Source organism: Macadamia integrifolia, chromosome 3 (assembly GCF_013358625.1).
Source record: "Macadamia integrifolia cultivar HAES 741 chromosome 3, SCU_Mint_v3, whole genome shotgun sequence".
In the NCBI taxonomy this organism is placed as follows: domain Eukaryota; kingdom Viridiplantae; phylum Streptophyta; class Magnoliopsida; order Proteales; family Proteaceae; genus Macadamia; species Macadamia integrifolia.
Window position 1 is genome coordinate 11,796,574 of NC_056559.1, and position 25,513 is coordinate 11,822,086.

Sequence of the window (25,513 nt, forward strand, 5' to 3'; positions counted from 1 at the left end):
TTGATAATATTTGGATGCCTTCACGTTTCATTTGGTGGATTGGAATTAGATCTGTTCAATAGTAAATGGAGACCTTGGCTTTGGTCTCCATTAAGTAACAGAACTAGTGTTAAAGAAAAAGTGTTTTCTTTTATAGTCGACAAGAAAGAGAATATATGAACGAGAAAAAGAGGATACAAAGAAGTAATGCCCTAAGACATGACCCATGAACTGCAATTCCATCAATGAACAAGAACATCCAAAGGTTCCTTAGACCGGACACCCCTAAACTGCAGATGCTTCCGAATGCACTGCCACTTGTAGGAATACACCATAAAGCACAGCATGAGCACCACACCCCCAAAGTGAAACTCACCTTCATCCCCCCAAAGTGAAACTAACAATTTACCCCCACACTGAAATTAAGTCTTCTAACGCCTCTCTTAATAGAGGAAATGATATCATGAAGGTTTTTGACACCTTTCCTTTTGTCATTGACTTGGTTGTTGTCTTGGATTCAAGGAGTGTTTTTGCGAGGTTTTGTGCTGTGGGGTTACCAGATTATCTTTTCTTGATTGAGTAGCTGTGACATTCCAACCAGATTTATGGGATATGGTGGCTCCTGATTGTGTTTACCATAACTAGAGAGAAGTAGAATGGATGGGAAAATTCTCTCTTATTCAATTTCTCTTGACATTAATTGAGGTTGTATCGGTTGGGGTATGCAACCTTTAGACTTAGGGTTAACAAATTTTTTCCTTCGTCACGATCCTTTTATTTTCTTTTGTTCACTTTGGGTTTTTGTCCTTTCAAATTTCTTGGGAGTTCAGTTTGAGGATCTTTAATTCCTATCAAGGTGGCCTTTTTTTTTTTTTTAACTTGATTATAATCTCTTGTTGTGAAATGCCTTATTCCCTGGAAATTTTGGCTTCTTGTAGACAAAGATGGTAGTTGGTGGGTCTAATCCTTTTGCTCGAGTGGTGTAGTTTTTTCAATAACCTATGGGCAGATACACATACAGAGAGGGGACCATGCCATGTGGGGCCTCCATCACCCTCCCAGGTTTCTAATGCTATATTATACCCCCCATCTACATTTGATACAGTTTCTCTGCTTAAAAATGCTAGAAATTTGATGTATTTAATATTTTTATTAGGTCTTGAGTTTCAAACTTTCATGGCCCCGATAAGTTTATCTATGCAGCCCTAAATATCTTACAGGTGGAAGTTTAGTTGATTCAACTTTTGCGGACATAGTGTCCACATGATACTTGACTCGTGCGCTAAGTTTTAGAAGTTCTACCTCAAAACCTTACACCATGTAGTACAATCATTAGATAAATTTTGAGCAAGATTTGGATGGCTGATGATACCAAGGAATAAGGATCCCTGTGGTTACAAGCAAAAGCAAATAAAGGGAAGGGAAATTAGTTTAAAAAAGAAAATGGAAATTTTTTTATGTGGCTAGCTTATATTCTTACAGAATATGGTAATTAAACTTTCCAAATAGATTCCTTTGCCCTAATGTTTTCTCAAATCCAAGTAACTAGGTTGAAAAGTGAAGTAAAATTTAATTACTATATTAATAAGTATTTACACACTTACACTACCATTACAACAACAAAAAACCACCACCACCATTACCATATTCCAATTAAGCATGTTAGGAATTATTAGAAAGTATTCATTTTATTGTTGTTTCGATTTCATTTTCCTTCTTTTCACTTCGAAGGAAAATATTCAAGAAATATGGTTCAGTTTGGCTTTAAAATTTGAAAGACGGGAAATCCACATCGTCCCATTTTTGTCCAATGGACACAATTTCGCTTATAGATGATCCAGGTTGTACTCTATCCACACAATGCAATTCAATAAAGTAAGCCCTCCATGTGGTTCAAACTCTGGTGGCATGAATATTAAGCTTATTTTAAGGGCAAGTTTTACCCTAGTATAGGATTTGCCTTATATATTATAAAGTGGGCCATCTTACCATAGATGCGATTTTGGGACCTCCATTTGTGTATAGAACATGGATGATGGAACCAATTGTTGAGTTTGATACATAGTGTGGTGAGGGTTGGCAAGTTGCAGTCCCTTGTATCTATGCCTCCGCCCACCCCCCCCCCCCCCCAAATTTTTATTTTTATTTTTTTTTATCTAATGCTTTTGAAGGGATCTGGCTTGTGGTTCTTTGGTCTAACTGGGGTGTATACAATTTTTCTAGAGTAGATTATGTTTCTTCTTGTGAACTCTGCTTGCTTGAATAGTTGCTGAATGGCATTTTTCTTAGTCTTTGCCATCTTTCCTTGTCTCTTGCTCTTCCTCTTTGCCCTTTAGGACAATTTTATTGTCAGAAAGCTTAACTATCATGACAAAAATTCACTTGCTCCTATCATCATACCTGTTTATGGACAGCATATGCACTCATTTGAGATGGGGTGCAATGGATGCAGAAGCATATTTAGAATCCTGAAAGAGTGTGTTGCAAACTTTATGGAAAATTGGTGGTAGACAACCTGGGTTTGGACCCATGTGGACAAATGCTAGGGTCTGTGCTTTTGAATCCTTGACTCATTATGAGGTCTGTCTACTGTTGAACTTGTAACAAATTTTACATTCTGCACTTCTTTGATACCTTCCTCAATTTAAATCTCTGTAAAGTCTGGGTACTTCTTTTCTCTTGCTTCCACCCCCTCCTTTAACTACCCCCATCTTGTATTAGAATTTTATTTGGTTATCTGTGTAGGGCTCCTAGGCTGTACTATGTTTTCCAGGTAGATCATATTCAGAAAAGCATTCCTGATTTCAAGAAAATTAACATAGACTTGCTTATGTCTGAAGATAATGCTGATGTACTGAGAGCCATGGTGGAATTTGAAGTCAAGATTTTAACATTTGAGCAAATGTTAGGAATATGACTGCTTTTTATTTTCTGTCTCAGCTTAAAGAATATGACAAGGTAACTGTACTGATAAACTCTTCTCAATTGACCCAGCAACCGTCGCTGACTGTTGAAGGAGAAAAGAGCTGTGGGGAATAAGGTTGAAAAGTTGCTGATATCTTTCCTCAGGTTATTGTCTACTCAGGTATCAGGAAGTTTTGGAATTTTGTAATCTTTCAAGATGAAAAGATGCAAGTGCTTCTCAATTCTATTTAATTAGGTAGAAAAACTGTCTTTTCCTGCATTACTCTGGAGGTTGGTGTGTCATTTGGCACCATGATTTAGTCATTTATTACTTTATTGTCTTGGTGCCTTCTTAAAAGCTTTCTTCAGTGGTATGGGCTTCCTTGATTTTCTCATTGTTGTTGCAATCTCTTATCTATATATTGTTGTCAGCTTGTAATGAATCATATAGTACAATACGCGATGGATGGAGGCTTTAGAAGTTGATATTTGGTATGCTTGAGTAAATTCCCACCTCTCAAAAAAAAAAAAAAAAAAAGAAAAGAAAAGAAAAGAAAAAAGGTATGCTCGCAACTTGACTTAGGGTGGACTAGTGAACTGAAGATAATTCCTCCAATCATTTATGTGGAGTGGAAGTTCTCCCTCATTTGTATCATCTTTCAAAATGCAAGCCCACATATAATGCAAGTGAGACATGCTGATGCATTAGGTTTGAGTAAAGTAGTCATGCAACATGGACTTGTTGATTTTTTTATTTTATTTTATTTATAATGTTAATCGTACATTCGATTGTATGGAGAATGAGGAAAGGACCAAACGTGGAGGGGGATATGGCAATGGTTTTCGCAAATTTGAGAAGCTTGAATTTTTGGAAAGAGAGCTTTTAATTCCTAAGGTGTTCCTGAGCCTGGAGAGCTTTCCCAATTCATTCCAATCTTAAAATAGGACAAAAATCCTTCAAACTTTGCCTCTTTCTTTTACTTTCCTTGCCAACAAAACAACATTGCAAAAATTAGTTTTTTTTTTTTTTTTTTGGTGGGTGAATAAATAAATTCATTGCCAAGAGAGAAAAACATACAGCCCCAATAAAAGGGGGGGGGGGAAGAGATTACAGACTCATAGATTCCTGATGATGGAGCTAGAAAGCTCCTAGGAGTTTACAATATGACATTTCCTAGGGGAGTGGTTACATTGAGTAGAGATCCGAGCGATCTTTCCCTTGATATCAAAGGAGATGGAGTTTTATTTTATTTTACTTTCCATTCCTTCACTCTTTGATCTAGCTTTCCTCTACTTTAATATCTGGACAACCGAGCAGGCCTAGTATTGGGCAGAAGTGATGGGGGTGTAAGTTCGTACTGTTGTGGATGGAGTAGAGGAAGATATTAAATTACTATCAATAGATCTTTTTGGTAGAAAATTATGTATTCTACCATCCATGGATATTGTGTGGTTTTTCCTTTTATTTCTTAATTTATAATTGTTGAACAGATGTTTTATGTTTGGCTAATGAATGCATTTACTCTTAACTCTAGATAAAATATTACGCTGTAATTTGGATTGAAATATTCAATTTTTTCTTACAAGTTTCTATAACTACTATTACAAATATTGAAGGCTTGAACATCATTTCAATGTAATAAAAGATATATGTTTCCCTTTTCATGATTTCATCTGAATAGAGACCTGCTATGGGGATTATACTCCCAATTTATTGTCTTTTATTTGGCTGATTGATGGTAAAATATGTTAGTATTTTTGGTTCAGTGAATCAATAATTGCTAATTTCTTTGATTTTTGTATTTGTTATGTTTATTGGTATATTTCCATATGTCCTTGTTCCCCTAGGCATTATTTGCTTTTTGTAAGCAGGAATCGAAAACTACTTCCACTAGAGATTTCCCTGGTGCAGCTCTTCTGTCACTTCCTGTCGCTTCTGAAAAGGTACATAATCAACGGACACCATAGGTTCATATTAACCGCAATGTTTTATAGTTAAACGGTTTCTTTGGAGATTTTCTTATAGATTTGAATTGGGTCAAGAGCTATTAAACTTGCACATAGCATATGAAGATGCTCTAGTGAAAGTAGCTGAGTATACTCTTTGCTAGATATGTGCAAGTTGTCGTTGGGCTATAAACATATTGGATGGGGTTGGGTAATGACCCATGCCTTCCTAGTTGAAATAATATCTCATCGTTACTCTTTAGGTTACACCACCACCCCCACCAAAACAAAAAAAAAAAAAAAAAAAAAGAGGAAAAAAAAAAAGGCTTTATAGAAATTCACATTATCTGGAGGGTAGACGGGTAAGGTGGGTAAACCTATGTTTAATAAAATGTCCACTTTAGTAAGTCCTAACAATTAGTATAAATATTTCCGCATATTTAATACTATAAATCTATAACACATTATTTCCTCATAAAACTCAATAAACAACCATACAATAACCAAAATCTAAATATGTTTATTATAATTCATATATTCAATTTTCGTATGCGTTATATGTGTAGCAACACTAAAGCAGATCAGAATAGTACCTGCGTATGGAATAACGATGTAGAAAACAGAGTAAGAAGGAGAGATTGAGAAGATGGAAGAGAGAACTAGGGAAAACCTAGCTGTGGTTGTTTGTATCTATCCGTCATGAGCCTAGGAAAGTAATATATATTAGGGTCATAGATTAATTAAAACTAAAATGAAACGATGGTAAAGACCCCCCCGCAGTAGGCTACTTAATCTAATAACTTAAACAACACCATATATAATAAATACCACCATAAATAGTTAACTGACACCTCGGCTACTAAACAGCACTATCACTACAAGTCTACAGCTTTAACGATATGTTCTATTTTTTTTTAGATGGATAAACAGGTAGACAGGGAGTGTGGAATGCCCTCACCTATACCCTACCCTTTTAGCTAAACATTATAAAACACTAATCCATACCATCCCTCTTCAGGGTAAACAGTATAGAACAAATGGAGGGGAATTGTGGAAGTTTGTAAATTCTGAGGCCTTTCTTAAATTTCTCGATATTGGGTGTATTTGCTTCATCGTTTTCATTCACTAGGATTTTAGTTTTCTCTATTGTGTCACTCACTGTCTTGCTCGTTTCCATTCAAATCTATGCCCATTGTCAAGTTGATGATTGAATGCTTCAAAAATTTTCTGCGGAAAAGTGCAGAAGTAAGTGTACTTGTTGGCCAAATTATGCTCCTTACTCCTTAGGCACTTTTTGACAGCTTTGTTTGCTCTTCTCGGTTACTCATTTTATTTCCTTCATTCCTGGCAATATGTATTTTGTCACTCAACTCATATTCTTAAAAGTTTGAAGGATTTATCAGGACATGAAAAATCTCATTGACGTTGCTGAATATCTGGTGGATGCATTTACGGTGATCTTGAGGCAGGTGGTTGGAACTGGATCGGTATATTTCTGAAGCTTCTTTGGATTACTCTTAGCAAACGATGATGTGTTAGAATTTTAATCTTATGTAATATTTAAGAAGCTAATTATCCAAATTTCATTTTTCATTCCAAGGTTTCTCTGTGTTAATTTATCTCTCAATCTTTTTTAGCAGTTGATCAAAGAGGCTCAACCATGCAGCGTAGAACAGTTGGAAACTCTTCTATCATTTTATACTGATTTTCACAATCTTTCTGGTGGGAGTGAGACCATTTTCAAAACTTTCAAATTGTGTATTGCTCGTTCAGAAAGAGCTTGGATTGCCATACTTACCAGAACTGTTATCAGTGAAGATGTCCTTATTTCTCATACTTAATCAAGCAGAATTTGAACATGAACAACTCTCCATGCTAAAACTCACAGTTTTCTTGTTTAAGTAGAAAATTGAAAATGGTACGTCTCATTTATTTGTGCTGACAAGCTCTCAGTGAATTTGTTCTATTTTAGTGTTGTATTCCCCTCTCCCCCTTCCTGAGTGGGAGCAAGAATAAGTTAAAGACACTTTATTATATATTATATCTCTAATCCTCTTCTCCCCCTTGGCATGTCAATAACTAAAATGAGAAAAAAGGGAATGTCAATGCATTAGGAAATAGACAATAGATTCCTATCAATAGGCATCTGATTTTATGAAACCATAGACTACAGAACTTCATTAATTTCTTTTTCTGGTTTAAACTTTTGTTTGGTCACATTGTTGGGACAGGTAGAAAAGCCTGCTCATGGTTTTATTTTAGAGAATTTCATTTGTGGCAAAAATCACAATCAAGTCACGCCACATTACTTTCCCAGCTTGGCTATCGACTGGTTGACGGCTTACATTTGATTGATTGAAAGTATAAATGGAGAGAATTCCTGATGGTGCTAGTTTGGGGGGCAATCTGCACGCCACACCAATGGTGGTGCGAAGAATGGTGTCATCCACAGAGGGCCCATATTTTGAGACCATAAGAGAAAATAATAAAAAACCCCATGTGAGGAAAATAGTACCTTGTTGTCGTGGGGAGCTTCTTTTTTTTTTTTTTTTTTTTTTTTTCAAGTTTAGATTTACTCTTTTAAAAGTCACATAGTCATATGGTTGTATACTGTGCTTTCGCCAGTCTCGTGGTTTGTCTGCTTAAAAAATTCCCATCCTTTGTTGTGTCTGAGACTTTGAGTGTAACATAGATCCTTCCTCTGCCATGGCAGTGGATGCTGCATCAATATATGAAGAATTGTGTTGTGATGCTATTATGCTTTTTTATTAAAAAAATTTTCCCCTTTTCGGGCCTTAGGAAACATTTTATGCTTGCTTCTTGGGGAATGTATGGTGACAAATACCGGGGCATTTCATTTTCTGAAATGTAGTCTTCACCGAGTCATATTGATATGCTAGGGTTCATGCCAACACTAGTGTTGGGAAAACTTAATTTTGTCATGTAACTTTGTTTTCAATCATGACATATTTACTTACAATTCGTGTAATTTTTCAGGTGCATCAGTTTATCTCAATGCCGAAGTATATTCTTGTTTTTCTGACACTTGTTAATGTAGTAGTAGTTGTCTAAAACATTTATTATAATGCACGTATTGGATGGAATGGATGTAACTGCATTTTTGAGTTTCTTGAAATGTTTAAGTCAGATTCAACTCTGATTAGTGTTGGACAATGATAATTTTCTTGTTAAGTAGCAAATAACTATGATGTATTCACCCCCAAAAAATGTTGTAGATCTTAATCATAATTATACACATAGTAGTGAAAGGTTCCATTGTTCTTTCTGAATGCGGTTATTTCTCTGAAGTATGTTGTAATGATAATTTTCTTCATTGTCAATCTGCTGGAAAATGTTTTATATATTCATTTTCAGAATATGTCGGTGGAGAAGCTACATCTGGTCCTAGTGAGGAATTTCCATTTATTCGCAAACCTGAATCAATTATCTGTAGTTTTTGTGGGATCTGTGGCTGTAGGTTATTTTCTATTTCATGATTTCATCTATAATAATGTTTTGAGGGAGATAACCTCATTTCCCCCACCACCACCACCACCCCACCCCCCCCCCCCACCCAAAAAAAAAAAAAAAAAAAAAAAATATTCTGAACCCCTTACCCTATTCTTTGAAGTGTTGGTTCTAAATTTATGGGTACTTAATGGGGTGAGGGGGAGCATAGAAAATTTTAGCTGACACAACTCTGTTGCTTTGTAGAAGGATTACTGAGTTGAGTTCAACTGAAAGTGGGATTGCAAAAAAACTCCTGTATCTTGATCCTTCCACTGCTCATAATTGTTGCTGCTTTGCAAAATATCTATTTGCGTTTTCAGAACTGGCTGTTGTTTGCATTCTGTATGGGGAATGTGGGATTCTCTTCTAATTAATCTTCTAACTCATGTTTTTTCCTGGAGCATATGCCCTTACATAGATAGATCTTGCTGTTACAATAGTGAGATCATGTTGTTTCTATTTGTTATACTGAGGGTCAAAGTTTATTACCTTGGTGATAACCACTATTATGAGACTTTCAGGTTGGGTTTCAGTCCTAACATGTAGCTGTCAGTACCTGCTTTACCATATTGGCTAGGTATTTGAAAAATTTTAATCTGTTTTCCTATGCTGAAATTCTCAGGACCCATCTTCGTTATCCACTTCTTACTTTCTAGGTTTGGCTTCAGTTTGTAAGACCAGTATTAAAGTGATGAACAGTGATTGGAAACCATGGATGTCTCAACTCAGGGAATATTCTTTATCGAATGCTGAAAGAAAAAAGTCTCCACTATTACCTTAAGCTGAAGGAAATCTTCATCAGGTTATTACCTTTGAAGCCCGTAAATTTTGAACCAGTATGTATAATACTAAGGATATCATGAAAATTAAGCTCTTGTTTTTTGACTCAAGTTTATTTTAATCTCATGACAGTTTTGTTACTTTTTGATTCTTGTAGAAATGCCAATTTTACTCAGTTCCATAAATGCTGTTTTAGTTATTCGTTGGGAAGCTCTGCTATAGATTTTTTGGTTGCCATTGGTTTTATGGATTCTAGATAGGGTATACCGTTGTTGCTAGCCATTCTCTTTTATAGTAAAGTTTTCTTCAATAAAACTTCTTGAAGTTCTTCCCTCGCTTGCTTCATTCGGTGATGATACCACTTATTGTTCAGATTATTTTGTGAATGCTTCATAAGAAGCAAAACAGTATGTTCTCCATCTATTTTGTTTTTATGGTTTACATTACATGATTTATTCTGATGGGCAAAATCCGTGTATAATGAATGGCTGTGAGGTGTGAACAAAGTATTTATTTCTGATTTTTTTTCTATAGCGGTCATTCTGTTCCTTTCTGAAAAATTTTAACCTTTCTCCTGAGATATGCTGTTTGAATGGTGGTTATATACTTGTATGTAAATTAACCAAACCCCCCCCCCCACCCCCCACCCAAAAAAAAAAAAAAAAAAAAAGGGGAAAGGGAAAAGAAAATAGTTGGATTAATTCTTTGGGAGTTTTTTATACCTGCCATGTCTGGTTATTTATATTTGTCCTCTGATAGTAGTATCCAGCAGAATGTGAACATGGTATGGATTATGGTGTTATAGCCTCCACATAGGCTTGCAAGAGTGGGATCTCAATCTTTAAAATTTAAGTAATTTCAACCTCTAACTTCCTTTATGTCTAAAATTCTACAATTGAATGGGGTGGGTTTATTTGTTGTATGGGATCAAATAAATCGTGAGCTAAACTGTTTCCTGAGCTTTTGTTATAATTACCAATCACATACTTTTCTCGAAGGTAGAGTTTCAAGAATAATTTGTTGGAAACTTTAGAAATACTGGTTCAAGGCAGACTGGGTAAGGCAATCTTGGTTCGTGAAGCTCTATTTTGGGGATTTCTGTGGTCCTGCAAGAATTCTATATAATCCAAATCAAAGTTAGGTGAAAAAACAGTAAATATGGTGAACAGTTTGGGGCCTCTTTGGGAGAAGTAAAAAAAATGAGGGCTCATTTATAAACAATTGTTTTAAAGAAGGGCAATTCTGAAGCTTCTATAAAGAGAGGATAAAACAGGAACACATTAAGAGATAAAGGGATTTTTGTGAATAAACATCAATTTTGGTATTATTTGTAAATAAAAAAGACTTTGCCATCTTCATTCTCTCATTAGGGACTAAAAGAGTTCAAAGACAGGGACGGTAGACGCAGAAATAGAAGACTCAATCGGACTTTCTCTCCGAGTCCATATCCTATGAAACTGGTATGATTCACAATCTCATACCCTATCGAACCAAACTGATGGTAATGTAAGGCTGGGTACAGATACCCAACCCCAAGAAGGACCAAAAACAACTCGAACAGTGATACAGATATTAAGATAATACTAAACCCCAAACCAGTAACAGAAATCCAAATTAGCCAATCAGCTAGGACAGGAAAGGGTTGTAAAACAAGAAAATAAAATAGTGAACACCGAATAAGCTTCAGATAATATTCAGGCCTCAAACAAACCTCAAAGTTATGGCCTGAGTTGATGGCTGGATGATCAGATCTGACCAATCTTGAACTAGGTCAAGAATATAGGAAATTTTCAAGAAATCGATGACCAGACCTGAAGGGGATCTGCAATGCTGATTGAGTGACCTTCTTAGGGTGTCCAATATTACTTTAAATCATGGGCCCAAGTGGCTGCAGGATCTGGGAGATATGTCAGACTGCAACCCGGTTGTTCTTGGGTTTGTGGATATCAACAGGTGTTGATGGCTTGTATTCAGCCTTCAAACATGTCTCGGAAAGAGTAAATAACGCTCAGAAAATATAGAACAAAGAGAGGAAAGAAAAGAATTGCTAGAAGGGGGAGAAGGGGGATATTGGTTGAGCCTCTCACCCTCTCATTGGTCTATCATCTCAGCTGCATCTCACAGCATTGTTTGTGAACAAACTCTTTCGTTCATACTCAAATTGTGTGGGACTCTCATAGGTCTCTCACCTCAACTGCATCTCACAGCATTGTTTGTGAACAAACTCTTTCCTTCATACTCAAATCGTGTGGGACTCTCGAGGAGTCAGTTGCAATTTATAGGCAAGAATGCTTGCCATAAAAAAGGAAACTAGGAAATAGGAAACAATGAAGAAAAAGAAACCAATTTGCTTGTAAAGACAAGAAACTGATTACAAAAGGAATAAACTAAAAAGGAAATAACTCAAAGCCTTCTAGAACTTCTCAATCGAGTTCCTCTTGCTATCTTGCTGGCCAAGGCATAATTAATAGAAAGAAGTCCCAATCGGTAGCCTTAAGAAAGGCTTGCCACCCAAGGCAAGGAAGCCCAATTGATCTTGCATATCTTGTTGTCTGTGAACCACCTTTTGAAGCCCCAATTGCGGACTTGGTCACATCAGATGGTCACCTAAAATAACAAAATATGAAATCCCACTAAAGCCTGAAAGTGTGTCTGGCAGAAAGCTTCTGGTCAGACCTGATATTCACAGTAAGAGTGTAAGACACACTGCACACACAGGCTTAAGATTGCAAACTAGGCATATTGAATTGCCTATAAGGCAAGAACCATGGTGCAAAATCTCAGTAGAAGAATTGGGAAGGGAAGTCAACCCTAGTCTTGTGGAGCTATTAGCACTGCTGAAACAGGAGATGGTGACTGAGTTTAAGAAACTCAAGTAAAGAAGGAACAAGAAGAAAGAAGGGAAGAGATGAAACAGAAGAGGAAGAAGGGATCGCATTCAACTAACCTGGTCTCACAACTCCACAACTAGGAGGTAACCACTCAAGCTTCTATTCCATCAAATCTGTTTCAATGATTGGGTTACAAGCACATAAATAAGAAAGGAAAAAGACTAACAAGGTGACAACTCTACTAAGAATCCTAACCAAAAACAATTCCAAAACTTGCTAAACTTTTCCTATGTATCCTATCCATAATAAAAGATTACATAATAATGTCCCAAATAAATAAAGCTTCGTAAATATTCTACTGAACCAACCAATCATAATTGGTCCCAACGGGTTTGTAATGGCCCAAGGCAGCACTAATTCATCAATTCCCCCGGTGTTGAGATATAACAGTAAAAATAAATGTGTACGATTGGGCACTAGTTGCTCCTTATTTGCAACTCAGATAGAATCCAAATTATGAAGCTTTTTGGTGCAATAGCGAATCCCAAAGTGGGGTTTCAGTTATTTTATTTTATTTTTCCGTCACGGGAGCAACATGATCTTCCCCCCTTTGATGGAATGGACAAGGTAGCAACCGCAACAAAGATTCATAGAAGCTCGTGGGAAGGCCGAGAAATCATTGTACTCCAACTTTTTTGTAGTCGAGTGAAGACAACCTCCTTTCCATCTTGACGCTCCTCCTCCGCTGCTCCCACCCGATTTCTCTAATTAAATCATGGGAGGAGAAGCTGCTGACCCTGGAGCATAGCATTCTTTCTGTGGATAGATGCTGTGAACCAAGAAGATGGGAAGAAGGTGAAAGATGGGTTTATAAGTTTGTTTTAAAATAATATGCATTGTCACTAATGCCCTCGGTTTTGAGCCACTAGAACACATCTCATAAAGGTTTAGCACATAATCAAAAGAAATGCTCTATGCCAATAAATCATTAACTCTTCTTCAATTCTTTATGAATTTTAATTTATTTTAATATATATATATATATATATTTATATCCCAGATAAATGAAAATATAAACCATACCAAAGTGTGCCTAAAAAGTGTAATTAAGTTGCATTCTATATCTTATATAGCCAATATATTGGAGTAATGATCATATCGTCGTTTTGGGTTTCAATTTCATTTCGCAACTATTTCATTCCATTTCATTTGCTTATATGGACTCTTATAGTTCTTCATCATCCCCCCTGCCCCCCCCCCCCCCAAAAAAAAAAAAAAAAAAAAAAAAAAAAAAACTCTCTCCTCATTTCTTTTTAAGGAGTACAATATCAATGAATCCATGTTTAGTTGGGAAAAGGCTGAGTAGTTGTTGTGATATCAAAATGCATTTCAATAGTTAGTTATGGTTACAAATTGTGTCTTTGGGAATTTGCAATCCATAATCGTTTTTTCACTTCATGATGTTTTTTTTATGGAGTAAGGAGTATTTTTCTCCCTGAGTGGCTTCTTTTATTTGAATGGATACTGTAACGACACAGAAACCGATAACCAGTCCCACAAAACTTGAAAAAGACAAGAACACAAGCGAGGAGATTGAAGAAAAGCAACCAAGAGATCACGATAGGATTCAATAATCAATGAAATCATTTCTTTGTTTCTTTATTGCTTTTGTAATTTTTTATTTATTTATAAATTCTGAAATGATTTTGTTTTGCATGTGCTTATGCGTAGAAGTAATATATTTTGTAGCATTGTTTTAAAGATATTTGTTGGATTGGTTGTCTTGTTTATATCTTTTGATCCACAAAAGTAGTGGATGGGACTTATCCCTCCTATCATTCCTAGTTGATTCGCTGAACCTCTGTCTATATAATCTGATTTGGACTGGTTGAGCTCGGTATCCGTTGGGACAATCCTACCTCAAATACTGATTCTTCATTCTTCAATCCTTTATTTCTTGGCTTTTAGCTTAACAAGAAAGAAGATTCTATGGTGAACTTATTTCAAATGCTATGGGAAAAGAAAAGGATGCAATTTTCTCTAGAAGAGCATGGTAGAGAGGTATTCCTTTATGATTGCCCATGGAAGTTAAATCTTCCATGTGGCAGATTAGTTGGTGCTCAAATTTTGAGGACTAGTTGATTGATTCATGTTCAAAATTTGGGTGCAAAAACACCATTACATGTTGCAAGATCATCATGTCAATTTTAGTCAGGGGCTTGGTTTGGTGACGATGCGAAGGGAAATTTTTCGATACACCGAGCAACATATGATTGGGTTTGACTTTAAAATTGGAAAGATGGAAAATCCACATAGTCCCCTATCTATCCAAGATTTAGAATAGCCACACCAATGCCCCACTGGTTCAACATCTAACAATATGAGGGGAGAAAAATCCACTAGATGGGGGTCATACAATTGTGATGGGTCGTGGAATTATATTATATACAATCCGAGGAGTTCTCTATCTCTATCCAACATTAGATTGCTCACATCAATCCTCTGCATAGGAGGACCACGTTGCTTTTCAAGAGATACTTCTCTAGATGTGCTTGTCTAAGGAAAAATAAAATGATTTTGTTTCCTTGTGGTTTCCATTTTGCTTCCTTAGTTGTTTCTGCTTGTTTATGGAAGGCTAAGACACTGTTATCGGGAAATTGTGCAGTGGATATAGTAGTGACCTATATCAAAGGCAACTCTTCATGAGTGATTGAATACATTTTTATTGGTGAAAAGAACACAAAAGCTGGTTTCTTTCTTTATGTTGGTTTACGATTACAAAAACTAAAAGAGCACTGATGCATTACTTGTATGTGCAACATATCATGCATTCAAATAGAGTGGAGCAACATAACATGATTCATGTAGCCAGTCCATGTAGTTGGGGATAAGGTTTTGTGAGTTGACGAGTTGAACATACAACATTTTAACACATTTGCAGATTAATATTACTATTTACCCATAATATTCCAGTATAGCTTGATTGATAGGAAAACTTGGTGAAAGATAGGTTAAAGTGGAATAAGTGACTACTTGTTGAGGGGAGTTCTTGTACTCAAGCTCACTGAATGGATGTCCAATATAGCTTTAAATGATGAAATTTGTTGCGTCTAAAACGATGTTATGTGCAGTTTTCGTATTGGAGCCATAAACCTGGTGACATGGGGGGGTTCTCTGTCATATCAAATTTCTTGATCATTTTCTTTATCTCATTTGCTGTACATTTTTTTTCTAATGCCTTATTGTTATGTTCTTGCCTTACTTTTTGTTTTTCTTATCCTTTTGAAGGTACTTGCACATCCTAAAAGGTTCAGTGAATTTAGGTCCGAAAGAAATATTTATATCGTTATGGCTGCTTCTGTTCTTGATGTCTGCAGAAAAAAATCCTGATTGGGGTGTGGACCTCATCCTGTCTATATCAGTATATGCTATTCCAAAACCGCCCCCTTATTTTTCTCCTATTCATATTCTAAGGTCACTACTGTCTCCCTGATTTTAACATTTGTTTTGAGCCAACAGGCATGCATTGAGAGCCAAGATCCATATATACAAGCACTTGGTTTTCAAATCCTTTCTCATCTGTAGATGTGGTTGGTAAGGCCTTCTCATTTCTTGAGAAATTATCACAGTTTTAAGGTTGGGGGAACACTGTCTGTCTAGCATTCCCATGCCCAGACACTGCTGGGAGTGAAAATATCCAGTGCTAGTAGGGAAGCTTGGTTTTTTCACCCTCAGCTGTGTCTGGGCGTGGGGAACCCTAGATGGACAACGTTCTTTTCTCCCAGTTTTCAGTGTTGTTTATTTTCTAAAGGACCATGAAAATATAGATTATGTTGTTCCGCATATGATATTTCTAATGCCTATAAGAGGTAGTGAGGGCTTTTGAACAAAAACAATATGATTTCTCCTACTGGTTGTACTTCCGGAAAAATTAGCAACAGAAATAGCAATCAAATGATGAAATTCTTCAGAGATAATATTTGGTGTTGGACTGGGATGAGAAATTCAGGTATTTTTACAAAAATCTGGCAGTTTTTACTGTCTGTAACTGGGAGATGGAACTTTTGGTAATGGTTTAATGAATGGTATGAGACACTAGGGTTAGAGTTTAAGCAGCCTACGTTAAAAGGCTTTTAGGGCTAGCTGTATAGTGTGAATATGAAATCATATCACATGCCCTGGAAATTAAACAGAAAGGATGATTCAGGTGTGTGGTTCAAATGTAAAATAGAGAGGAACAACAATAAACCATAGAAATGAAAAGAAATAGGAATTTGTAATCGAAACTGGATAAGATATAAGGTAAAGAAAGAAGAAACTAGTGAGCTGTTACCTAGGAGCATGTACCTTTTAACAAATTGAAATATTCAATGCCTTGAAGAAAAGAGGGGGTGATGCGGATCCGGGTCCTAAACCAGAATCGGATCGCTTATGGGCCCAATAAAGAATGAATAATTCAACCTAAGCTAACCGATGGCAATATTTTATTTTTTGGTACAATTTAGAACCCTTTTAGTGTGAAATAACTGAATGGGAACAGATTTGGAATCAATCCCAAAAGAAAAGATCAGTACTGGAAATTAATATGGTGAAGGGCTAAACTGCAGTAAAGTTGTTAAATTAAGGGGTTCAATGTAAACCCCTTGACTCAACTTGACTAGAGTACGAATTACCAATCTGGTAAACTCTTTCACGAAATATGTCAGTTTTGTAGGCTATCGAAATGAGATGGCCTGTGATACTTAAAATTGTCAATATTTTGACCGAAATTTTGGCAAACACTGAGTAATATAAACCATATCAAAGAGAGCCTAAAAAGGGTATGCACCTCAAATTTTGGTGGTGCTTGCAAACTTTTGTTCATCTATTTTGTGGTAGTTGAGTTGTATTCTATGTCTAATTTAGCCATTATATTTGAGTAATGATCATATGATCATCGTTTTGGGTTTCAATTTCCTTTGGAAACTATTTTATTCCATTTCATTTGCTCGTATGGACATTTTTAGTTCTTTACCACCCCCCCCAAAAAAAAAAAACCCTCTTCCCCTCACTCTTTCTCTCCTTCTCATTTCTTATTGAGGAGTACAATATTAAAATGTATCCACATTTAGTTGGGAAAAGGCTGAGTTGTAATATCGAAATGCATCTCAATAATTTTTCATTGTTTTTATTTATACTAGGGTATTATATGCTATATTTATTTGTCGTCTATGTAAGATGTGGGAGATTACATATCGTGTCTTTGGGAATTTTCAGGTAAAATTATCTTTTCCTTCTCGTCTATAATCATTTTTTCACTTCGTGATGCTTTTTATAGAGTAAGGGGTGCATTTTCTCTCTGAATTGCTTATTTGGTTTGAAAGGAAACTGTGATGACAGAAAAACCATTAACTAGACCCACAAACCTTGTAAAGGACAAGAACACGAGAGAGGAGATTGAAGAAAAGAACTCAAGAGACACATGATATGATTTAGTAATCTCTTATCATGATCAATGGCCAATAGCTATTAATAGACTCTTTTTAGGAATCCTACTAAGACTGTAAGACTAATTACATGGAAGGAGAATATAACTTAAACGAACAACTAGCAACTTAAACATAAATACAAACTCTACTACCTAAAATATACCACAGTAGAGACACTCTCCTTATTATGATCAACAACTAAGAACCAAACTACTGTAGGGTTAGACGATAATGCCCCTGCGGTGATATATATCTCAACAGGAACATGACATGAAGTATATGAATACAAAATTAGAAAATCTGATTTAATGAGATGATAATTTCTAATAAGAATTTAATAAGGTGTGTCAATTAGTGCTACAGGATTTTGTCTAGTCATATCCTCTCTTGCAATGGCCTAAAAGAGATGAACATTATAGTCTTAGAGTGTTATAACTTGTGGTTATTTCTTTTCTATTTCAATCCATATTAAAGGTGATGCATTTGAAAACCAAATGGGCAATGAAATAATTTCTTTGTTTCTTTATAGCTTTTGTTTTTTTTTTTTCTTAAATTTATTTATAAATTCTGTAAATGATTTTGTATTGCATGTGCTTATGGGTACAAGAAATATCTTTTGTCACATATTTTTAAACTTTGTTATTGGATTGGTTGGCTTGTTTAGATCTTTTGATCCACAAAAGTATTGGATGCAACTTGTCCCTCCTATCATTCGTAGTTGATTCACTAAGCTTTTGTTTATATAATCTGATCTGTATTGATTGAGCTTGGTATCAGTTGGGGCAATCTTACCTCAAAAACCGATTCTTCATTCTTCAATCCTTGATTCTTGGCTTTTAACTTAACAAGAATGAAGAATATATGGTGGACTTATTTCCAATGCTATGGGAAAGGAAAGGATGCAATTATCTCTACATCAGCATGTTGGAGAGGTGTTCTTATATGACTGCCCTTGGGAGTTATATCTCCCATGTGGCAAATTAGTTGGTGCTCAAATTTTGAGGACTAGTTGACCAAGTCATGTTCGAAGTTCAGTGCAAAAGCACCATTCCATGTGGCAAAATCATCATGTCAATTTTGGTAAGGGTTTGGATTGGTGACGATATGAAGGGAAATGGTCTGATTCACGGAGTAACATAAGATTGGGCTTGACTTTAAAATTTGACAGATGGAAATCGACACCTCTCCCCTTGATTCTTGGCTTTTAACTTAACAAGAATGAAGAATATATGGTAGACTTATTTCCAATGCTATGGGAAAGGAAAGGATGCAATTATCTCTACATCAGCATGTTGGAGAGGCGTTCTTGTATGATTGCCCTTGGGAGTTATATCTCCCATGTGGCAGATTAGTTGGTGCTCAAAACATATGATTGGGCTTGACTTTAAAATTTGACAGATGGAAAATTGACACCTCTCCCCTTGATTCTTGGCTTTTAACTTAACAAGAATGAAGAATATATGGTGGACTTATTTCCAATGCTATGGGAAAGGAAAGGATGCAATTATCTCTATATCAGCATGTTGGAGAGGTGTTCTTGTATGATTGCCCTTGGGAGTTATATCTCCCATGTGACAGATTAGTTGGTGCTCAAAACATATGATTGAGCTTGACTTTAAAATATGACAGATGGAAAATCGACACCTCTCCCCTAGTCCCCTTGATTCTTGGCTTTTAACTTAACAAGAATGAAGAATATATGGTGGACTTATTTCCAATGCTATGGGAAAGGAAAGGATGCATTTATCTCTACGTCAGCATATTGGAGAGGTGTTCTTGTATGATTGCCCTTGGGAGTTATATCTCCCATGTGGCAGATTAGTTGGTGCTCAAAACATATGATTGAGCTTGACTTTAAAATTTGACAGATGGAAAATCGACACCTCTCCCCTTGATTCTTTGCTTTTAACTTAACAAGAATGAAGAATATATGGTGGACTTATTTCCAATGCTATGGGAAAGGAAAGGATGCATTTATCTCTACGTCACCATGTTGGAGAGGTGTTCTTGTATGATTGCCCTTGGGAGTTATATCTCCCATGTGGCAGATTAGTTGGTGCTCAAATTTTAGGGACTAGTTGACCAAGTCATGTTCGAAGTTTAGTGCAAAAGCACCATTCCATGTGGCCAAAATCATCATGTCAATTTTGGTAAGGGTTTGGATTGGTGACGATATGAAGGGAAATGGTCCGATTCACGGAGTAACATATGATTGGGCTTGACTTTAAAATTTGACAGATGGCAAATCGAAACCTCTCCCCTTTATTCTTGGCTTTTAACTTAACAAGAATGAAGAATATATGGTGGACTTATTTCCAATGCTATGGGAAAGGAAATGATGCAATTATCTCTACATCAGTATGTTGGAGAGGTGTTCTTGTATGATTGCCCTTGGGAGTTATATCTCCCATGTGGCAGATTAGTTGGTGCTCAAAACATATGATTGGGCTTGACTTTAAAATTTGACAGATGGAAAATCGACACCTCTCCCCTTGATTCTTGGCTTTTAACTTAACAAGAAATAAGAATATATGGTGGACTTATTTCCAATGCTATGGGAAAGGAAAGGATGCAATTATCTCTACATCAGCATATTGGAGAGGTGTTCTTGTATGATTGCCCTTGGGAGTTATATCTCCCATGTGGCAGATTAGTTGGTGCTCAAATTTTGAGGACTAGTTGACCAAGTTATGTTCAAAGTTCAGTGCAAAAGCACCATTCCATGTGGCAAAATCATCATGTCAATTTTGGTAAGGGTTTGGATTGGTGACGATATGAAGGGAAATGGTCTGATTCACGGAGTAACATATGATTAGGCTTGACTTTAAAATTTGACAGATGGCAAATCGACATGGTCCCCTATTTATCCCCAACTGGTTCAACGGTTGACAATATAAGGGAAGAAAAATCCACTAGATGGGGGGGGCATACTATTGGTGGGTCATGGAATTATATTATAGACTATTTGAGTGGTGCGCTATCTCTATCCAACATTAGATTGGTCACATCAATCCTCTGCATAGGAGGACCACATTGCTTGTCAAGAGAGGTATCTCTAGATGTGCTTGTCTAAGGAAAACATAATGATTTTGTTTCCTTGTGGTTTTTATTTTGCTTCCTTAGTCGTTTCTGCATGTTTATGAAAGACTACGACACTGTTATTAGAAAATTGTGTAACATTGTGGCCATATAGTCGTTTCTTCACGTCTAAGGAAAATTGTGGCCATATAGTAGTGACCAATACCAAAGGCATCTCTTCATTGGTGAAAAGAACACACGAGCTGGTTTCTTTGTTTATGTTGGTTTACGGTTACAAAAACTGAAAGCACTGATGCATTACTTATGTGTGCAACATATCATGGATCAAATAGAGTGGAGCAGGATAACAGGATTCGTGTTGCCGGTTCCAAGTAGTTGTGGATAACGTTTCGTGAGTTGTTGAGTTGAACATACAATATTTTAACTTGTTTGCAGATGAATATTACTATTTACCAAACATATTCCAGTACAACTTGAATGATAGGGAAACTTGGTGAAAGATAACGTTAAAGTGGAATTAGTCACTACTTGTTGAGAGGAGCTCTTGTACTCAGGCTCACTGAATGGAATCCAATTCTACCTTGATGTCCAATGTGGCTTAAATGAAGAAATTTGTTGTGTTTAAAAGGATGTAGTGCAGTTTCCATATTGGAGCCATGAAACTAGGGACCCATGGGGTTCTCTATCATATCAAATTCCTTGATCATTTTCTTTATTTCATTTGCTATATTTTTATATTTCTAAAGCCTTCCTATTTATATGTTTTTGCCACTTTTTGTTCTTATCCTTTTGAAGGTACTTGTACATCCTAAAAGGTTCAGTTACTTCATGTATGAAAGTAATATTTATATTAGTATGGTTGCTTTTGTTCGTGATGTCTGCAGAAAAAATCCCGATAGGGGTGTGGACATCCTATTTGTATCGGTATATGCTATTCTAAAACCTCCCCCTGTTTTTCTCCTATTCATGTTCTAATGTCACTCTCTCCATGATTTTAACATTTGTTTTGAGTTAACAGACATGCATTGAGAGCCAAGATCCAACTGTACAAGTTCTTGGTTTTCAAAGCCCTTCCCATCTATGTGAAGCTGATGTAGTTTGTAAGGCCTTATCATTTTTTGTGAAATTATCACAGTTTTAAGGCAAGGGAACCCTATCCATCTAGCGTTTGCATGCTCAGACCTAGTGCACATCGGGGCAGCTATGTTTTTTCACACGCAGCTGTGTCTGGGCATGGGGAACCCTAGATGGACAGGGTTCTTCTCTTAGTTTTCACGTGTTGTTTTGCATTCCAAAGGACCTTGAAAACATAGATTCTGGAAAAATTTTGCAACAAAAATAGCATTCAAAAGATGAAATTCTTCAGAGATAATATGTGGTGTTGGATGGGGATGAAAAATTCAGGTATTTCTACAGAAATATGGTAGTTTCTACTGTCTATAACTTGGAGTTGGAACTCTTGGTAAGGGTTTAGTGAATGGCACGAGACATTAGGGTTAGAGTTTGAGAAGCTTCTAGGGTTAGCTATATAGTGCATATATGAAATCATATCACAAGCCCTGGAAATTAAACAGAAAGGATGATTCAGGTGTGAGATTCAATTGTAAAATGGAAAGGAACAACAATAAACTATAGAAATGAAAAGAATAAGAATAGATAAATGAAACTGGATAGGATCAGTAGTAGAAGAAAGAAGAACCTAGTGAGCTGTTACCTAGGAGCGCATGGTTTTTAATATAGTTGGATGCCCTCTCCTCTTTAACAATTGCAATTCCCTACATAGGACTCATGCTGGGATGTGGGTCTGAAAGGTCAAACTAGTTTCACCTGTCTAGACCAAAATCTCCGGCTGTTAGCTGAATTAAATTAAAACAAATTGATGAAATTACCAATCATGGTAAACAAATTCATGAAATGTGTCAGTTTTGTAGGCTATCTAAATGAAATGGCTGTGATGCTTAAAATTGTCAATATTTTGACTGAAAATTTTGTCTTACGTACAGTTTTGCCAAAATTTTGGTTGAAACTGTTCAACCTTTTTACTAGAATACTACATTTCACATGAAATGAGTCGAAATATAGACCTATTTTGTGCACTTCGCCTAGTGTCATCCCAGCCTCTTGGAGAACTTTGATATCTTGCATTCTTGGCCAAATCACTGCCATATAAGGTTGGAACCATTGCTTGGGCAATAGAGGAACGAAGTGGAAGTGATGATTTGTTACGTTGTTGGAAGATTTGTGCAAGATTTAAAGTTGGAGGTATATCACCTTTCCCAAAACTAATTTTTGTAAAAAAAAAAAAAAAGGATAAATACTTAGTGGTTGGCAGTAAATTTTTTATATGTTCCAGTTCCGCATTGGTTAGGGTACATTTAGTATGTTGATGATTCCACTTATAAGGATACTGTGGAGGACGACAAGCATTTCTTCCGCCGTACTATGACGTGGCCTACTTTTGTGTTATAGTCGAAGTATAACTTTTTCGGCAATAGCATTGACAACATTCTAGGGGTTTTGATCTGGTCCTAAACTTGTTTTAGTAGTAGGAGTCTAGGACTCTAGCATGGGTATGGGGGTGATCTGCATTAACAACATTTTGTTAGTTGTCTTTGACTACGATAGAGGGAGTGTCCCTATTGTGGTGTGTTTAAAATTGTGGAGTTTGTTTTTATGTTTATGTTGCTTTAGTTATTTTCTTCCTTGTAATTAGACTTATACTACCTACTAAGAGTAAGTTACCTAACATTATTAGTTAGTGGTATTGACAATGAGAGGAGACTACTGAATCTTATTGTGGCATTTTGAGTTCTCTTCTTAAGTTCTCTCTATCTCTCTCTCTCTCTCTCTCTCTCTCTCTCTCTCTTCTTCAAGCTCTGTGAAGACTGGTTATTGGTTTTTCTTTTGCTACAATTTATAATTTGATGTCTATTTATTCATGATGCATTTTTATGTATTTTTTCTTCTTGAATCATCGTACTCTAATACTAAAGATTGAATGGAATAGGAAAAATTAGAGAATGTATACAATGTACATCACCAATCTAGGGCCCAGAGTTAAACTACCGTTTTGGGTGTGATTTTTTAAAATTTAAGGGTTCTCTCCTAAATTGGGTGTGACATATAAGTTAAGCACTTTAATTATCCTCTTTGAAGTATTTGTTGATGGCTGGTCCCATCATAGTTTTTAAGGCACTGCTAAGGCGACTTTAAGGCACTGCTAAGGTGTCGCCTTACCAGCGCCTTGGCGCTGATGCAGTTTAGAGATGGTAAGGCAATGCTCCACCTTATTGGGTTTTCTTTTTTTTTTTTAAACACATTTTAAAATTACTTAATGAAGATTTTAAATATAAATTTTTTATTGGTAGATGTATGGTTTTGTTAATACTTGAGGTGTATGGGATCAACTTTACTCTACCAAAAATAACCGAAACAAACAAAACAAAAACACGACTCATAAATAGGGTTTGGATTTTGTCAAGGGTTTTAAGAAAGGGTTTTGAGAAGGAATCAAGGAACAAGGAAGAACCACTGATTCAAGTGACCATTATGCTCCGGCAACGGTGAGCTTGCTTCGGCAGTGGTGAACTTCATTTTTCTTTGACAGGAGTAGAAATATAGTGGATGACATTAGGGCATAGGCATTGATTTTGGCATCATAGAGGTAAGTATAATAAATACTTGTATTTTTTATGTCTTCATTTCTTTATATTTATAATTTTGTTTCATAATTATGTATTTATATTATATGTGAATATGTTATGATGATTGATGATTGATGATTGTTAATTGATGATTGTTGATTGATGAAGATGAACTTAGTTTATTCACTTTATTGATTTGTTTTCTTGATGAATATCTTATGTTGGTATGAATATAAACCTTTAATATTTATTTAACATATGAGTAATAGGATTCAACTAGGATTTGAGCTAAATATATTGGTTTTATAAAAAAATTACACAGGAACACTTTAGTCGATAAGATGACGCTTTATATCCGCCTTATCACTAAGGAACTTCGAAAGACCCTCAAATGCCTCCGTCGCCTTACTGCCTTAAAAACTATGGGTCCCATGTAAGGGGATAAGCGCCAATTTTACCTCTTAGGATCATTGGTCCAATGGATATCATACTTCTCTAGTTAATATCTACATTAACATGCTTCACGCTCCTCTATTTAGTGTGTACTTTTTATTGCTCTTTTTGGAACTTTGATTAGTGGTGAAGTAAAATAATATTTTCATTGATAAAGTAGAATGGGAGAAATGAGTGCGTGAAAATAGCTAGAAGTGAGGTAAATTTACAAATTCTATATCAAAATTAATCTTTCTTGCATTTTCATAATGGAATTTTTTGTGCGACAAATGAGTTCTTTCTTCCCTCTTATTGGTTAATATTTTTTGCTGAAATACCACCTAGAATTTTTTACTTCACCCAGACCCTATTGAAAGTTTCTAGTGGAGCCTAAATTTGCTAAAGGTTTCAACTTTACTTAGACTGTTTGTATTGGCTTAGAGATAAAGTGAAGTGAAGAAATAAGAAGTCATGGAATGTCCAGTTTGATGAGGAGTGTATGGGGCAAAAATCTTCATGGTGGAAATAAAATTCCATCTAAAACCAGAAGAAAAATATAATATTTACAATTAAAATTAGTGGGAGACAAAGTCAAGAAATTCATGATTTTTTTTTAAAAGAGGGCGGGGGGAAGGGGCTAAAATATTTTTTATACCATGCACAGAGGAAATGGGTTTTGGAGATTGCCTATGGAAAAAGTGTACATTTACGTAGATCAATAATTTGTCACAAACTTTTAGGTACTATCTTGGTTACTGCATGAGCAATCTCCCATAATTCACACTATGATTCAGTTAGGTTGTTTTGTTGTCAGTGTTTTGGGTTGATGAATTTTATATTGCCAAAATTCTTAAATTTTGTTTGGTTAATATTTTTCCTGTAGATTTTTATACTGCCTGGGATGTAATTCCAAAGCATGTGCTGGACTATACAGTAGATCCATGTTCATGGGTAAGAATATCTTAATCATCTTTTCTCG

General features: G+C 35.9%; 1 long non-coding RNA gene across 3 annotated transcripts; it reads left to right on the top strand.

Annotated features, from left to right (window-relative positions):
• Positions 1-1,051: 1,051 nt before the first annotated feature.
• Positions 1,052-25,505, top strand: LOC122073227. Of its 3 annotated transcripts, none has more exons than XR_006138690.1 (7): positions 1,052-3,064; positions 4,756-6,317; positions 6,471-6,748; positions 8,963-9,142; positions 15,240-15,346; positions 15,471-15,545; positions 25,418-25,502. It is a non-coding gene; the product is annotated as an uncharacterized LOC122073227 (long non-coding RNA). The 3 variants fall into 3 exon arrangements; XR_006138689.1 differs by having other exon boundaries at positions 1,052-2,883; positions 2,974-6,317; XR_006138688.1 differs by having other exon boundaries at positions 1,052-6,317; positions 25,418-25,505.
• Positions 25,506-25,513: the final 8 nt, after the last annotated feature.